The sequence below is a fragment of the Lepisosteus platostomus genome, chromosome 13 (assembly GCF_059453375.1).
Source record: "Lepisosteus platostomus isolate fLepPlt1 chromosome 13, fLepPlt1.hap1, whole genome shotgun sequence".
Lineage (NCBI taxonomy): Eukaryota > Metazoa > Chordata > Actinopteri > Semionotiformes > Lepisosteidae > Lepisosteus > Lepisosteus platostomus.
The window spans coordinates 15678748-15697318 of NC_142623.1; the positions used below are offsets into that span (position 1 = coordinate 15678748).

General features: G+C 40.8%; 1 protein-coding gene across 1 annotated transcript in view; it reads left to right on the forward strand.

Annotated features, from left to right (window-relative positions):
* The first annotated feature begins 646 nt into the window (after window positions 1–646).
* Window positions 647–18571, forward strand: part of pde4a (phosphodiesterase 4A, cAMP-specific) — a 292647-nt gene continuing 274722 nt past the window's right edge. Inside the window, exon 1 of the mRNA XM_088603481.1 lies at window positions 647–900. The gene's annotated coding sequence lies outside the window, so the exon portion shown is untranslated. The remainder of the gene's footprint in view (window positions 901–18571) is intronic.

Below are 18571 nucleotides of genomic sequence, written 5' to 3' on the forward strand. Positions count from 1 at the left end.
ATGTAATTTAGAGATTTAATTTATTTTTGCTGTAAGATGTGTGGCTTTGCTTTTTGTGTCAAACAGCAAAAAATGGGAACCAGGCACATAGAAACCTAAAGGGATTAATACTTCTTATCTGCATGTAAAATGGAGACACCTGATCTGTGCTGTACTTTAAATTCATTATATTTTGCCTGTCTCTGCCCTTGTCCCCTTGGGGAAAATGCACAGATTGGAAGAAAATCTCCTCCCACCAGATATTTTACTATGGTTCACGCTCTTCCTACTGCAGAGTTTGTTTATTGCAGGTGTTTTCAGCTTTTCTCATTTCAGCCTATTCCTCTCGTTCCTGCAGCAGCACTGGCCTCTCTCCTTCGCTGTCTCATGCTCTCCCCTTACACCCCTTCCCCGGGAATCCTGAATCAAAGGGGGATTGCACGGCCGTGCTCGTCCCCTCGGCTTCTCCTCCTGACACACTGCCTGCCACAACCGCGGGGTGTGTGTGTGTCTGAGGGGAGGATGGTGGGGGTGGTGGTGGTGAGAGAGCAAGAGAAAGAAAAGCAACCGTAATTGGCGTTCCTCTGTGCTCCTGTCTCCTGCCGCTCGCGCGCGCATGTGTATGTGCGTGAAGTGTGAGTACACACACACCAGTAAACAAAGACAGGCTCTTGTCAATGAAGAGCAGAGCGAGAGAAAAAGGCAGAGGAGAAGCTGTCATTCGTGTGTCAATTCTTTTTCCCATCCGCTGTGTGCTAGTGGGCTATGCTGTACTGTACGATACTGTACTGTACTTTGCTGGAGATATTTGGTAGAGGAGAGGAGAGGAGGAGGAGGAAATCCTTTGGTCCTGATGATCTGGAGCTTAAATCTGCTGGAGAGAGTGGGGAGATAAACGTACACTCTGGGCTTGGCAAAAAGGTGAGCAGGTTTTTAATGAATATCTGCTTTTTTCTTTTTTTTTTTGCTATAGTCAGAGAGGTGTGTATGCCTGCTTTGGCGGTGGGGGGGTTGCAGCCTTACTGAGTTTTTTACTGTGCATCTTTTATGGTCACAGAGATCAGCCAGTCTGCCTTCTTTAGCTCGATGCTGCAGAATCAGAGAGATTTTTTTCTGAGCCTGCACCAAAAAGATTCTGTTGGTTTCTTTGTTCAGTCTGACTTTGGATCCTCGTCTCTTTTGTGTTGTTCTTTATGAAGCACCATAGCTCTGATCTACTTGTTGGGTCTGTGTGTCCCATAACAGACAGCTGGGTTGAAAAGGGCATTGTAGACGGTGGTGGAGGCAGAGGGGGGGCGGTGAATGTGATGACTCTTCATTTTTCTCCTCCATCTGCTCACAATATAGGTAATTTAAGGTAATCCATTGTCAACCCCTCCCCTCTCAGCTCACCAAGTTCTTTACTCCCCAGTGAGAAAAAATCGATTCCTCACCTGTCTCCCACGGCATTGTTCATCTGGCAGTTTTCACTGGGGGGGTTCAGATATGGTCATGGTGGTTAACGGTATGCATTGTGTATGCTGTAAAGGGGGGGGACGTTGATGACTGCAGAAGCTACGTGTCTCCTTTATATGTTCATCACAGAAGCTAGCAGATGTGCTAGAGAGGGGAAGTGAGAATAAGTAGGAAGAATCAGCCCTGGTGAGAACTTTGACGTGCAAAGAAGTTTTAGTCTGATATTTGTTGGTCTTATTTTTCAATGACCTTTACTACTTTTAAAGCTGATCTTTTATTTAGTTGTTTTTATATTTTGTTTATCGCTTTAATAACAAGCTTAGCATTCTCAGTGTAGGTGTGAAAGTTTCCTGCTTCAGCACCCTGTGAATGTTTTGCAGTTCATAAACAGTTCTTATGATTTCTCATCAAAAGACCTGATGTAGGTTTTAGCTTCTGTCTTTCTCAGGTCTGCTGTGAATATTATGACAGCAGCCCAGTCTCTGTCTATGCAGCAAGTGTGCTTAGCCTGTGATGGTGTTAAGACTCCTGTTGCATAGCAGTCATAGACATTCCTGGCTGAATGCTTTCATTAGAATTTTATAGGCTCTCTGGTCTTTTTTCAAGTAACATGTCCATGTCTTCTACTGTGGATAAACTGAAAATAGTGAAATTTCTGTCCAATGCAGTGGTCCTCACCCCTGGTCCTGGAGAACCACGGCCCTGCAGGTTTTATATACAGTACATATATCTGCCCTTTAGCCTAAGACTTGGAAATAGTACAGATTTAAGTCAGTTATTGATTCAGCATTAGTTCAATGACCTTTTTTAACACGGAGTGGCCAATTTGGCCACTGTTTTGAGTATAAGAAAAGGTGGATTGTATGTAGATACAGATAAGGATAGTAGAGATGGTTATGAACAAATGAGAAAGCTTGTTTACATATCTGGATTCTCATTTGTTTCAACCCCCCTCCATTCTGAATTTTTTAATTAGAAGGGAGTGACGTTTGTGTAGCAGTCTGGGCCATTCCCTGTGGGTGTTCTACTTGGACTTATTTGGCAAGGGATCTACGGGCTAATCAAGAACTGTCATTGAGAACCCTGTCAGGAGCTTTCTAAGGGTGTCATGGTGGTGAAGTAACCAAAGGGTACAGTTAGATACTGCTCTGAACATCTTGGAGTCTTGTAAGGCACTAATTATAAAACAGAGCTACATATACAGTATTACATCAGGGAGAGCATTTACATGATAATCTTTTAACAATAATGCATCATTTACCAATGAAAACAAATGAAAACTATATTACAGCACAAAGCCAAGGGCAGTAATAGTACATGTTTTGAAAAATATAAGATTTTAGTTTGGAAATTTGATTTATGTTAATATATGTTCAACTCTGAACTTAAATTAGGTTAAAACAAGAAGGCTGATGACCTGAGCAGCTTGCAGGCAGTGCTGTGAAAGCTCTTTGAAACAGTGCTTCCCTCTCCTCCTGTTATAGGGCAACCCCAAACTTAAACTTCACCTTTACTGATTGGATGGATAGACAGATACTGTTATTCTGTATGTAGTACGTTGTACATTGCATGTAAGACAATAATAAAAAAATCTTTGTGTAAATCATCACCCTGAATATTGCAACATTTTGAGCACTTGCTGCCTCATTGAATGCATGATGTACTCCAGATCTTGCAGGGAATAATGACTGCTTCACAATGAAAGTGCTCCTTCTTACAAATGAACAAAAGACTGGCCAGTGCAAACTTAATCAGTCTGTATTTGAATCCCAGGTTTTAAAAGCTCCGTTACTTTGTTCAGATTTCCCACGTACTGGACGCATGAACAATGTTCGTAAAATGCCAATCTGCCTGTTCTTTAATTTAATTCTAAGCCTCTTCTACATTAATTTTTTAAGATCTCACAAAGAAAATCACTTCCCTTTTATAGTACCATATTTCACAAGGGATTTTTATAGAAACATTCATTTTTATACGACAGCTCTGGCAGTTTTCGATTCCTTATGTTCAACTTGAGCTCTTTTAATGGTGGAAGGGGAGGGAGACAGAGGAAGGGTAAAGCACAGTGGAGGCAAGAGATAAAAATTCATGAGAACTACCTTATAAATGATTTGCTGTATAGCTTAATCCTGTGGATTGCTGGTTCGAATCTCATCTTTTGCCTTTTGCACACTGAGACCAGGAATGGTACACAGCTAACCAATTGTTTTTAGACACTTTTGTAATGATGTCCAAGGACTGTTTGTCTGATTGGGCACTGCAGACCCCTCTTTCCAAAACCCAAAACTGTCCTGAGGTAAAAGCATTGCAAAAGGCCATCCATTAGTGATTGTTGTTATCTTTCTCTCTTCCTTGAACAATGATTATGAAAGGTTTTGTGCAGAGTGAAAAATACAGGGCGTAGTAAAGGACAGTGAGATAAAGTAAGATAAAATTAATAAATTTCCCTACGGGATTAATAAAGTATTATCTATCCTAAGTAAAAGGAATAATACAACTTGTACGATAAAACATTCTAAATCATGAAAGCAAAGCAAACGTATCTTCTAAGCATGGGAAAAATGAAGTAAGCTACATTGCAGATATGCCATGGCAAATGTGAAAATTGCCTTCTCCTGTAGGTTGTGGTTAAAAGGTCAAATGCCCAGATGCCCAACAGATCATTTTTGGAGTGATTTATCAAGACACCAGAGCTGCATGTCTGTTCTTAGTTGGCACTAAAGCCTCAGCTGTTTGCCTGCACATGCCATTGAAAAAGCAGATGGCCTGGAGAGGTGCAAGTCTCAGATGGTAAGTCTGAGTTTCTTAACCTCTTTTAGACTTGGAGTGGCATCGTCAAGCCCTAATTTTGTCTGAACCACATTGTGCAGTTGAATTACTGTATATGTGCCTTAGAGGGCTAACACAGGAAAATCAATTTTGCAACTGTTTAATCTAATTTCTTAATTGAAAAGGCCAACCACACATGTTTCCTGCAACCTACTTGTACCGTATAACAATGGGAAAGCATTGGAGATAACCTCAAAGTAAATAATAGTGGTAATTGTTAAAGAATAGGATGTTATAAAACAGGATTTTCTGTAGCATCTGGTTGAATCTGACTTTTAGGCGCCATTTATTGTTCTAATATTACCTCTAATGTTATTAGAGATCCTAAAAGGAAATTGCTTTGTAAAGTCGCCCAGAAGTTCTACTGACAGTTATTTTAAAGCCTTTTACTCAGGATACTAAGGTTTACTCTTCATTTAACATCAGCTGCTCCAGAACCCTAGATTAATTTACATCTAAATTGAATAGGCTTTAACTTGACTGGTTGCTAAGTGGAATAGATAGTACTTAAGATCTCTCCTGCTTTGATGCGCACTGCATTGTTGTAAAATGCCTGATTGTCTCTCTGGATTAGGTACTCTTGCTTGAGAGACTCATAGAATCATAATGGTATTAAGAGGAATATCCAAGCTGGGTTGCAAGTAAGGGTAACACAGTGGCCCAGTGGTTATCATTGTTGCTTTGTGGTGCTGGGGCCATGATTCCTGGGTCTGGAGTGATACTGTGTGGATTTTGTATATTCTCCCCATGTCCATTTGTTTTTCCTACATTTGCTCTGGTAGTCCAAAGACAACCTTACATGCATACAATTTGCCTCCGGGAGTATTGACCCTTGTGTGAGTGTGTGTGTCTGCCCTGCAATGGACTGTACCTTGTGACCATTGCTTGCCAGAATAGGCTCTGGCTATGTATTAGGAGATGGGTAGGTGGAATGCAGATGTTGTCATTTTTATATGCATTCGTCAACCCCCTAAACCTGTCACTATAATTATTTGTCCACCTGCTTGTATATTTGTTTAAATAGCTGCATTGGAACAGTGCATGTACTTTCTGATAGGTGAGGCTTTACTTCATCTATTGGACCTAGCAGTGATGCAATTGTCCACCACCTTCGGCAGCCACAACCTGCTGTTTATCATTTGGTTTTGGCATAAACTCATAAAGTAAGAGTGGGAAAGAAAATTCTCCAATAGAGCAGAGAAGCTTTGAAAGCCACATGGTTAAACAGTGGATGATGTTGTGCGCACTCTCCTGTGAATCCATTAAACTAACCTGTTACCTGTCCTGTAATGTGACACAAGTAGGTCTTGTTTCTCCTGAGATTGTTTCCTGTTCCATGAAAAAAGCCTTTAAAATGGATTGTGAGGAAATTCCACAGAGAAGGGTATTAGTAATTTTTTCCCCCTAGTCTATTCTTTATGGGGTTTAGATCATTGCACGATAGTATTCTCCTTCCCCACTTTTTGCCTAGTGTTTGGTTATATTTCTAAAACTCTTTTATTCGAAGATTCAGGATCCCTGTTTATGTCTGCAGCAACAATGCTTGATTTTCTCCATTGAGTACACTGTTCCCTTGTTAGAAGTGTGTAAATGTAAAAAAAAGTTCAGGGGACACCTGTCTGTTCCAAGGGGCTTTAGAGATCGACCCAGACTGGGAGATTTGGCTTCCAAGTTTCAAATCCATGTTACTTGAATAGTTTGCTGTTACTGTTGCAAGATAAGTTGCAGACTGGTTCCAGAACATCTTGTGGTGGACTGGTCGATTAGTAACCAAAAGCGTTGTGCTTGGACTTGACTGGGTGTTATGTAGAATAAAGATTTGACATGTGCAGCTATTTAAGTAGGGATTTCAGTCAAATCCCCTGCAGTGTCTCCTAATAAATCATTGTGGGTTTATTCCCTTTGACAGTAGATAACAGTGTGCTTCTTTCTGTCCGTAGTGAGGTGGATCAATTCATGTTTTGCCTAGGTCATGGCTAGATTGAGTACAATTCTAAAATGCCTTCTGGCTTTACAATTTTGTTTGGTTTAATTAAAAAGGCTAATATATGTAGAGTACCTTTTTTTTTCCAAATAAATAAAAAATGCTTATTGTGTTATATTGTGTCATATATTGTGTAAACTGAAATAGTAATAGTGATGATGACAGCATTAAAAATCCTGCCAGCTATTCTTCCAAAGAACATATTGCATCTCATTTTTACAGGCTAAACAGATTTAAGCTGGCGGAAGAGATCATACTGTATTTCTAGGTATTTCTGACGGATTGGTGTCCATAATATTTGTTTTAAGTTGTACAATTATAGCCTTTTGTATTATTGCCATCTACTCACATATGAAGTTTTTTATTATATTTATTTGAGATTACCCCCCTCTGAAAATACATTGTTTCTTTTTCTTTAGTGTTGTATTTTCTTCTGCGATGGTGACAGATAGTGTGCTGGTTTTTGTGAGGCAAATTCTCTGTCATTTCTTTGAAGGCATTCTGCTTGTTCAGCGGTCATATCTTCCTTAACACTGCCTACTCTTTCACAGTCTCTCTGTCCTACTTCTATGGACAAGGTGTCTCTCGAACCCCTTTGGACCCTGCCCAGGTTTGGTGCTCAATAACTCTCTGTCCAAGAGCAGAGGGACTCTGCTGCCTGTCTCCTCTACCTCCTCGTTTGCAAGACTGTACATACATTTATGATTTATGATCGTTAAGTGCATACAGTACATTTATTTTGAATGTGATTTATTTCTAGTGTTTTTTCCCCACTCTCTTCATCCCACTTCGTAAAAATGTCAGGTACCTCAGCCTCAGAGCTGAGTGGAAATCCAGAGCAAATCCTCTTTGTTTGCTTTACACCAGTTGGATTTATGATATCGACTTAAGGGTTTATCTGTCAACTTGCAATAGAGACAAGGCCCAGCTGTTATCCTCTTAAGCTGTGGCAGTTCCTGGAGTCATAAAGCCATCGTAGACTTCAGGCTCATCCTGGCATGGTATGAACAGATCAAGTAATTATAACAGGGCCGAGTACTACTGTCAGATAAGTGCTGGGGTTTCTCTTCTCTGACTGTGATTAAGGCCATCTTAAATCATCTTTGAGCCAGATTTCTCTGATTCAGAAGTTCAGATTCAGAAATCTGTGAGCCAGATTTCAAGAGGCTTATCGCTTGTGATGTTAGTGGTGCAGGTCTACATTTTGTTAGGAATCCAAGGCGGGTAGATACGAGGATCCTGTGCAGACGCAGGAGTGAGTAGTTGACAAGGCAGGCGAACAATCCAATACGAAAGGCGAGTTTGTGGTCCAAAGGAAAAGGGTGTATCAGTAACCAGGAAGCGCGATAGAAGCGAACAATACGAAGCAAGAGGCAAGGCCATGGTCAAAAGGGGTAAGGTAAGTCGTAATCCGGAGAGAACACAGGAGGCAAACAGTCCGAGACTAGAGGCGAGGTCCAAAGTCGAAAAAGGCAGAAGGGGAGTCCAGAATCCAGAATAAACGACGTACGGGGGAAAATGCCAGGTAGAGCTCTCAAGGAGCAGACTCAATTCCGAGCAACGGGAAGCAGGTTAGGATGGTATAAATAGTGCGGCATGCCGCACGGTAGAGCATTTGCAGGTGTGTTAACGCGTGCGGCGGCGCTTGTTAATAATAACCCGCTGCTGGTGCTGATTAGATCGCTTAAGAATTGGTCTCTGCTGGCTGGCGGTCGTGACACATTTTTACCATTAGTTAATGTCTCGGTTTATCTGGATCCTGACGATGATGGGATTTACATTTGTTTTTGTTTCAATGTTGGTCCAATAACAGGTTAATCATATCATCATAGCAGATGATGATCCTGACTTGACTGGTAACAATCCTTTTTCCAACCATCACTCTCCCCACACATGTTCCTCAGGAACTTTCCCCTCCTAAGCAGTTTGAAAACAATATCACCCTGGGGACACCTCTGACCTTTCCCCGATCGATGCACTGAAATCACCGCCGTCTGCCTGTTTTTGCTGATCACACAGCAGGTGGAGTGTGCCAGCCTGGCATAGTCGGATGTTTAACCTTGTGTTGATGTGTGCTTAAATGAATTGCTGTAATTGATACACCCATTAAGCCACGCTAAACTGAAAAACCAAATGCTGCTTAACGGTAGTCTGCGTTTTTTTGCTTTGTTTTAGCTGCAACTGGTGGCGATGCATCCTGTCGCGCACAGCTGCTATCTCAGCATGGATCATTTTGTTTTTGTTGTTAGAAGCACCCTTCCAGAGCAATACATGGAAATAACTCTTGAAGAACCTTCTTAATGTTGAATGAGAACAGCTGTAACTGTAGGTTACATGTTTGTGGTAATGAGTTTAAGGTGGAGACTTTCTCCTCTGCATTAGCTAAAGAAGCTAGACAAATAGCCTCTTGTCGTTTGCAAACTTCTTTAAGATCTAATTGAATTAAAAATTAACAGTAGGTTAATTCTAATGAGGGTGCATGTCTTGTTTATGAGTGTGTATTATTTTTTACCTTTTCACTTCCCAAAAGACTCCTAATGGGAGAAAGGTAGTGCAACAATATCCTTATCTGTTATTTTTTCAACATATGTATCTCTTGGTAGATACTTCTCTTTAAATATTTTACAGCTTCCTTGAAAAACGGTTTCTTTCTTAGCAAATACTGGCTGGTGGGTACAGAAAAGACTTAGACTGAGTTGAGGATTGGCTTTTGTGATGTCTCTCTCAGCACATGCCATTTTAAAATTTACTTACATATTGTGCTTCCTAGATCTACCCCAAGCTTGTTCTCCGCCTGGTCACAGCTGGGGTGAGAGAGCTAGCGATGAGGGTGATTGCCTCATTCATCTCCTGTTAATGAATAGACAATAATGACATTTGTGTTGTGGGCTGACAGATGTGCTCATCAGATTCCTCTGATGGGATTTTGATGTGCTTGCTGCCTTTTCCCGGTGGTATTCCCTGTGGCCACTAAGGCACTGAAGGGAAAGGTACATCTCCTGCTTGGCTGTTAGATGTGCATTGTTGGAATGCTTCTTGTTCTGATGACCTGTCCCACACAGGAGTGCCCTCCCCATCTTCGGCGGGGAAGCCAGTCCGTCTTAGTGCACTTGAGATGGGAGTCGTTAAGAATTCATAGGATCAAGTAAAACTATATTCCATGGTGAAAAAAGACTAAAAGAAAATCAATGTTTCGGCTGTGGAGCCTTCTTCGGGTGCTTCACACCCTTCTTCACACCCGAAGAAGGCTCCACAGCTGAAACGTTGTGTTTCTTTTCTTCTCTTTTCAGCAAGGAATAAACTTTCACTTGTTCCTGTGCAGCCTCCGCATGCTGACACAGCTCCCTACTTGGTCCGTTTAGAATATCCAGTCCAACCTAGCCAGTGCGTCTTTGGGAGATGGAAGGTCATAGCACCTGTTGCAGATGCACATGGTCAACATGAAGGCTCCTCACAGATAACAGCTCAGCTCAGAATCGAACCCAAGACCCAAGAGGTGTGAGGCTGCAGAGATAACTGCCATATTACTGTGCTATCCATAAGGTACCAAAGCCAGAAAAAAGTGGCAAAGTAACAGTTCTCATTTGCCCTGTGCTTTAGAACATAGGATATATCAACCTAGTTTGTAACCAACCAACAAGAGCTTGGGCCATAGAGGTCTTTGACCCTGCACTTCAAGTGAGAGCCTCCCTTCCCCAAGTGTTTAACCACCTTAGACTTCTCATCTATAGAGATGTTTCCTGTAATGTAATGTAAATGTCTCCAATCAAGGATCTATCATCAGGCATAGAATGATAACTGACGAGGATTATTTTTTCAAAATCTTTCAGATTCAGAAGAAAAGGATTGAACTGCACATCTCTTTAGTTTGTCTTATTGACACAATAAGTATTTTCTTTATTTTACTTCAAATGTTTTTTCCATAATCTTTTGAGATGCACTAGCTGTCTCTCTTTAGTCTTTCTTTCTTTTTAAAGGTATAATAATAATTGCTTACACTTATATAGCGCTTTTCTGGACACTCCACTCAAAGCGCTTTACAGGTAATGGGGACTCCCCTCCACCACCACCAATGTGCAGCATCCACCTGGATGATGCGACGGCAGCCATAGTGCGCCAGAACGCTCACCACACATCAGCTATCAGTGGGGAGGAGAGCAGAGTAATGTAGGGGGGGATTATTAGGAGGCCATGATTAGTAAGGGCCAATTGGAAATTTGGCCAGGACACCGGGGTTACACCCCTACTCTTTTCGAGAAGCGCCCTGGGATTTTTAATGACCACAGAGAGTCAGGACCTCGGTTTTACGTCTCATCCGAAGGACGGCGCCTGTTTACAGTATAGTGTCCCCGTCACTATACTGGGGCATTAGGACCCACATGGACCGCAGGGTGAGCGCCCCCCGCTGGCCCCACTAACACCTCTTCCAGCAGCAACCTTAGTTTTTCCCAGGAGGTCTCCCATCCAGGTACTGACCAGGCTCACACCTGCTTAGCTTCAGTGGGTTGCCAGTTGTGAGTTGCAGGGTGATATGGCTGCTGGCTGCTGTTTACGGTATAGTGTCCCCGTCACTATACTGGGGCATTAGTATGTGACAGGCTGGTACTGTTACTTAAACAAGAACAAATTTCTTGGGTTTTTCTGCAGTGACATATCGTATAAAGCCTTTCTGGGCTATATGTAAGGAGAGCTCTTCAGAAAAGAAAATTGAAGTTTGATAAGTGGAGTACACAATACCTTACTGCAAGAAACCATCTTGTTTGTCCTTAAAGAAAACAATTTAATAGGTAAGGGATTCATTGGTCAGCTGTGCTCTTTTGTACCAATATGCCAACATACATAAAAATAAAATGTATATAACAATATCTTTATGCACCTACATGCACTTTTAAGTACACCTGAAAAAAGATAAGGTTTTCTAAGCAACCATCTTTACCAGTATTTCAGGATGCAGCACGTGTTGAGATTTACTGTATGAAGTCCGTTCAAATATCACAGCATGAGGGCAGAATGAATTCAGTCCACAGCAATCCTGAACTGAATCAGCAGAAGGGAATGTATATACACTGTGTAACTCCATTAATATGTGAACACAAAATGAAGTTCTGAGTTCTTTAATGTTTTTTTCACTGAGAGTTCTTTGCCAGTGAACAGTTTGGTTCATTTGTTAATGATCACCATGTGAAAAGACTCTTGAGTTGCAAAAACTCACAACACAGGTTAAGTGCAATAATAATACAATAGTGCAATATACCATGTATATACTTCATACATTAAAAAGCAGTTTTATTGTACAAAGTTTTTTTTAAATATAAAACTTAGTTTTCATAATATCACAGTAGGTAGAAGGCAGCCTTGTGGCTTGGGGGGGAAACCAGTGAAGACAAAAATTAATCATGTAGTATTAGACCAGGTGAAAAAAAAGAAAGTGCTAAAGATGTCAAGTAGAGCACTCACGGATTTGCAGGAAGTGGACTGGGAATTAAAAGGTTGTATATGTGCTGAATGCTATAGAGACGTTTAGATTGTCATACTGTTTGGTAGAAGAAGGCACATTGTTATGTAACTTCCCAGAAAATACTGGAGAATTCTTTACTGTTACACAAGCCTTTGTTTCGTTCAGAGTTGTCCAGCCTGTAGTACAGAATGCAACACTGACCCAATATTGTGTGGGCAGGGGTTGCAAGTTGTGTGATGAGAAATAGGGTTATTAATTTGCCACATTAAACAGTCAACAGGAGAAAGGGAAGAGGTTGCATTAATGTGTAAAAACGTCCTGGCTGCTTGCAGATCTGAAATTTTCTCCATTTTATCCTGAATAATTTACAGAGCAGATTTCTCCAGCAGGGTTTCGAAAGCTCTGATAACTGGCGTCCCCTGAGGATGCGTGGCACAGAGAGACTCAAATACCCAGCAGTTTGGTCCTCCTGACTTTTCGCTAGTCAGGCTGTAATACAGGCTGGCCTGTGTAGTGCAAGAACATTTTTGTTTGCTTCTTGCTCACATCAATAGTAGTGGCATAGTAACTGTTGTGGATGTTTACCATGATCAGATCTGTATGGGATTTTTGTACTTTCCCATGCCTCTAGCTTGCTCTTGGATTGCTTTACCATGGTTTCCCAAACAAGAGGAGGTCATTCAGCCTGCCTAGCTTGTTAAGTCGTTAATATGTAATTGGATCAGAGGATCCTTGTATTGTACATTACTTTATTTACTACACTTTACTGTGCTTTTGCCTTGCTTTGTTGAGCTTTACTGCACTTTTATCTGCTTCAGCCGATGTAATGCTTATTTAGCTGTAGGCACAAAAGTGTATCTTTTTCAGAGAGAAACATTTAAACTATAAACTAAAACTATGATAAGATAACAACAAAAACAGGAACATCTGTTAGACTAATGTTGACATTATGATGCTGATATTTACTATGGATGTAAAAATCCATTGGAAACATTTGACATTCCATTGTTTTTTAAGGGGGCAGCACTTTCCTTTTAAGGTTAATTGAGTGTCTCAACCAGGCAGCTGTCGGCTACAAGCCAGCCAGGGCTCTCTTGTACTTCCTGGCAAGACAGGAGCAGCCGTGGCTTCCCAGGTGCCTTCAGGCTTGCAGTGATGTCTGTGCCGGACATACCGCTCCTCCAGTCAGAGGTAACTGGCCTGACAGCACTAACGCAGTCTCACACTGCAGAGCACTGCAGGTGGATGTGTCGGAGGAGCACTTCTACATGTCTCATTCTCTTTCTAGTGGTCCGGAATTTGCAGCTATAGGGATGTTATGTACACGTTTCTTGTGTGCAGTTTTCCATAGAAAAAAAGGTTTGAGTAATTCGGAGACTATCCAGCCTCTTTCTTGCAGTAAAACTTTGAAACCTATTCTAAGGAAGAATTTTAACTTTTTTGGAACTGTAAAGCAAGATACCACATCTTCCCATTATCCCTCCGTCTCGTGCCATTCAGAGCTCAGAGACTCAATGAAAAACCTTACCCCCTCCCCTGTCCTTTCCTTTCAGATTCCAGCAACCGCAGGCTCCCATTAGAATTCAGTACAGCACACTGGATTATTCAGTGTTCAATGCTTTCTAATTACTTTAGCTAATTAAGTGTTCCTGACGCCTAAAAAAACAACAGAAACAAGAGAGGTGTATTTGTTAAGTTAGCAGCACGAATGATCTTTCTAAAGACATTTTCAGTATTGTGCGATTTTATGTTAAAAATATAATAAAACCATATAGAGTTTCAGACCAAGCTGAGTGCAACAGAGTTCTGGATCTTTCAATACATCAATTCAATGTTGCATTGCAACTTTTCCAGGACTTTCCTTCACAAAACACTGTACATTAAAAACAATTCAGACATAATAGTAAGAACATGCAGGTGAATCGTTGCAAAAATAAGAAAGTTTTACATGCAGCAGTGAATGGAAATTTCCTCATTAACATAAGATTAATGAGCCCAGAACCTAACCCTAGGTCTTGGTCAGTCATCAGCCCCGAACATTACAACTCATTCCTGATCCTTGAGTGGCACTATTAGGAATGAGGCTTGAATTATGTCCCTAAATCTTCAGCTACTTTGCTGATGAAGGGCTAGACTTTAAAAAATCAGTATTGTCAGCATTTTTGTTTGTTCAAAAAGGCCAAGCTTACCCTAAATGCTCTTTTTTTCACACCTGGTTCACTTTTTTTCCCCCGTTTCATTTAGAAAATGCACTGTGGTTACATAAATAACTAAGTAGGTATTGAACAGGTAGTGTTATTTATTTGGAGATTAATCTAACTGAGTTTTGCGAAAAAACATGTAAGATTCTGGCATGTATCTGTGGAAGGATGATCTGTTTTTTTTTAACTTACACAGATTTCTGGTTAAAATTAATCTGAAGTTCAGGACACACTGTGCAAATATGTGCATGTTGGAGTAATAATGAAAGTAATGTGCCATGAAAACAGTATATTGAAATGGAAACAATCAACCAAGGAGGAGAAAAAAGATTCTTGCTGTGTTGCCTCTGTCTTTCTCTCAGACTGGTTTCCTCCCTTTTTGATGACACTTTTTTTAATGCTCCCTCAACAGTCTCACCTTCTCACCTGCTCTGCATTTTTATGTCTTCACCTCCCTTCTGCTTTTTTCCCCGTCATCCCCTCCATCTCTAACTCTCCTCTGCCATTCAGAGCTAATAGACTCTTACCCCCTCCACTGTCCTTTTCTCTGGCTATCAGTTCAATTGCTTGTCTGCTGACGTTGTGTTGGAAAGGCTGTCTGGGAAGAACATTTTCCGACTGTTGATGGATTCCAGTCTCCCCTGGGTGTTTTTGTACAGAAGCAGGCCGAACATACTGATAGCTGAGCACAGAAAGGAATTGCAAGGTGTACACTGGAGATGAAATGAATAATAAGCCATTTTAAATTATAAGTAAGGTAATTTTTTTACCTTAGCTTATTTATAAGGTTATTTGCAGGCACTGGTAATTTAGTAATGACTAAATTGGTAATTTAGTGATATCTCTCAGTATATTGTTTTGTATGGACATACAAAACATTTTATGTTGTATATTGTGTGTATAGAAGCCACCTAAACAAAAACAATGCATAGACATTTTCTATTTCAATTTCATCAAATAAACCTTGAAATATTCACTTGTCAACTTGAAATTTTGTAAGTGTGCCGTCTTGGTAATGTGTATAAAATATCCCTAGGCAACTACAGTAGTTCTAAACACACAATGTAAAAATTTAGAATGTGGCTACAATACCATTTCTGAAGTGACCATCAGCAAACGACAACCTCCCAGCAACATTTGGAAGTGCTGTTACAGTGTTTTGAATGGCTCTTACAAGTGAAGCATTGGAGGAACATGTCAGTTGATCCTCATTCTCCCAGGAGTTGTTGGTAATTCTAGATTGGGTGGGCATGTTTTAGCTAAATGAATTGGTACTTCCAAATTTTGGTTTATAAAATAATATAAAAGATAGTTTTAATAGAAGACTGGTGTCAGGCTTGTCGCTCTCCATGCTCTCCTGAGCAAGTGATGCGTCAGGAGCTGAGGCTGCCCCACACGCTGCTGAAGAATCCCTCAGTGACAGAGACAGAGGGAGATGAGCAGGGAATGGTTTTGTTCATCCTCTCTCTGCTCCCCAGTCTCCGGGTTTTTCATCTGGGCAAATGTCATTGATAATTCCTCTATATTGGATGGTCATTTGTCATGAGCATGGCAACCTTTTTTTTCCGCTGCATTCCTATTTTGAAAAAAAATGGGTACCAAGTTTGATCTGCTAGAAAAAATGAAAGCTATTACACTGAGTTTACTCAACAAAAAATAAATTGTACAGACATCCTAACACCTCAGAACGTGACCTGATCAGAAATGACTGTCTGCAAAATAATCTGCTGAGGTGTGATTAATATGCCTTCCTGCCTGGATGTATCTTGTGACTTAATTCTGAAGTCTTGTCGAATTGATATTCTCGAGATCTTGTCTCCTGCTTGGCAATGCTGAGCTCGGAGGGGAGGGAGGCTTTGTGAGAGAGTGTGCAGATTTTCATTGATCGGGGCTGAATCTTACAGATGTTTTCAGCAAAGTGTGATTATATTTTACGGTGGCCTCCTCCTTGGATTACACATGGCAAACTGATACCAATCGTATCACATCCGGAGTATCTCTCCATCTCTCCACATATGCAGTGCAGTGCAGTGATGAAAGCTGGCTGATAGATAATACATGTTAGTGCACAATGAAATTTAGAGCTAATGGAAAGATTTAGAAAATGTGTTCTGTCTGCAGGGCACAGTTGTAGGGCTATAATTTTCCTTGATTTGTTAACCAGCACAAAATCAGTACTGTTCTCAGCTCTCATGCCAGAAAACTTTGAATCCAGCCAGATGGTTGTGCCTTTCAACACACATTCAAGCACTTTCCCAATGCTAGATATTTTTGTCACAGTTGCAGAATTCGTTGGCTTTGATTGTCTTATTCCAGATGCTATGTGAAGGAGCCCTTCCTCTTCCAAGCCCATTAGACGGAACACTAGTCAACAGTTGGCTGTCATTGCAGTGTGTTAGGACAGAGGACTTTCAGATGGTGGTGCAAAATGTTATGCTGTAGATATGATGACATTAGCAGCAGTCTATATCTTATTTATAGGCACCGTGGAGGACTAAAATGATCCTTAAGGACAGTTTAAGAAAGAAGAAGTGTGTTTTTGTAAACATGGAAACAGACCAATCGCCTCTTTCTTCTCACAGACACTCCCAGAGAGTCAGGAAACTCCCGGCTAACAGAACGTTCAGGTTCATGAAAAAAGGCACAGATAGCACATCGCCTGATATACTACAAGCAACTGAGACAAACCCGCTCTAAAATAATCCATTAATACCCCCAGATCCCTTCCTCCTTCCCTGCAGTAATAGGATTAGGGAGGATGTGATATTTTCAATTAAGCCTTTAATTGAGACGTGGAACACTCTGCGATTAGAATGCAGAGTCATTCGCACTTTTATTACAATTGCATCCTCCTGCAAAAACACGAGTCTAATTAGGAAAGAAGAAATGTTTAGTAGTGTTGGTAACCCTTAAAAGAGTTCCTTTTATCATTGGCATACTGTATATCCTTTAATTTCCACTCAGATTCTTTACTGTGCCTGTTTTGAGCGATTCTTCTTTTTCTGTCTCAACCCCTGAAGCAGGAAAAGACAGCAGAGACTGTTTCAGTCCAGGCTGGGTGTACTCTGCCTTTGAAGTAATGTATAATAACGTATATAATTTTTTTAGCAAATTGGCAACAGTAGATCAGAGGTGTCCTGATCCTGGAATTTGTGCGTGTATTATAGTTCTCCTTAAACTTTTGTAGAAGGCTGGGACCTAAAAGTACTGCCTGTAGAAAAAGTGTGTCTCTGAATGTGGGCATCTGGCCTGACAGGACTACAAAGTATTGGCTGAAGATATTAGACTGTGGAATCAAGCTGGACACTGGCCAGTGTTCATCACCCAAAGAGCCAGATGTGAATTGTGTGTTCCTAAAAAGATGGAATCTCAGCTACATTCAAGGAACACATTCTGCAGAGTTATCCTTTGCATGAATAAAATAACTGATTTTCTGAGTTTTACCATATAGAAATAAATATTTTTTTCATTGAACTCTTGAGTCATTGTAGCTGAATCATTATTCTATGAATATTTCTCACTCCTCATATATAAAACTCATTATATGTGCAGTGGAATGTATAAATGAAATTATATTTACTTGAGTAATGTAAGCATTACGCATTACACTAAATTGACTACTCTTACACTAAATCTACTCATCTCAGCAAATGTTGTTCCATGTCAGACATCCAGTAATCTGGACATTTTAGTATTGTGAATAAAATGGCACTTAATTATGGCACTTAAGTGACCAACTCCTAAGAGTTACAATTTATATCATCATCATCACCACTAGTGGTCGAAGATTATTGCTTGAGGTTCTGTCTCTTTTAGAAAATCAGTTGCTTCTCTTTTCTTTACAGTGTTGGGATTTTGTCTTGCTATGTATATAAGGACATAACAGAGCAGGTGTCCATAATTATTTCATTGTTACCTCTTAGCAAAGAAAAAGTTTGAAAAGGAGATGGAGAAACAGTCGTGGCATATTAGTAAGTGGCCAGGGCCATGCATCGAAAAGTACATGGACTGAAGGATGTTTGAAGACTAAATGATTATCTGATGGACTTAAACAGGTGCTTTCAGTCTGCTTATGCAGATTTGCAAGATGGAGTCCCTGTGTACAGGTGGAGATCATTTGTCGGCCGCCTTTCTTTAAGATGAAGGAAGAAGGTGCGGTTAGGAGATGGTCAGAAGTTTTGGTAATGAACACCCAGTGTGGAAGAGGCAGGTTTCAGTGCTGTAGGTTAATAGCCTTAAGCAGAGATTGCTAGATTTGAGGGAATCCCATGTGCAATCTGAGTTTAGTCTTGTTCTTTTGCCTGGTGCTTTGACCTGAGAAACATCAAGTACCCTGAGTGAGATCCGCGCTGGGAATCGACATCTTTTCAAACCACTGCAGTGGGCAGCTCCTGCCCCTTCTTGGTCCTCCAGCAGGCCTAGCCTGTGATTACAGTTGTGAAATTCTGCTGACTCAGAGCTGTGTGTATTGGAACGCAAGATCCCCCCATCCCTCCCTTCCCCTGGACCACAGTTTCCTCCCTCTGAGGGACTAAGCCATTGTGAGAGAGGTGTCTGGTGTCAAGGAACAAAAGTACACTGGCACAATTTGTTCAATGCAATTACACCGGTATTCAGGAAAAGAATGATGTAGTGATTGATCCATTATTTCTCACCCCTACCATA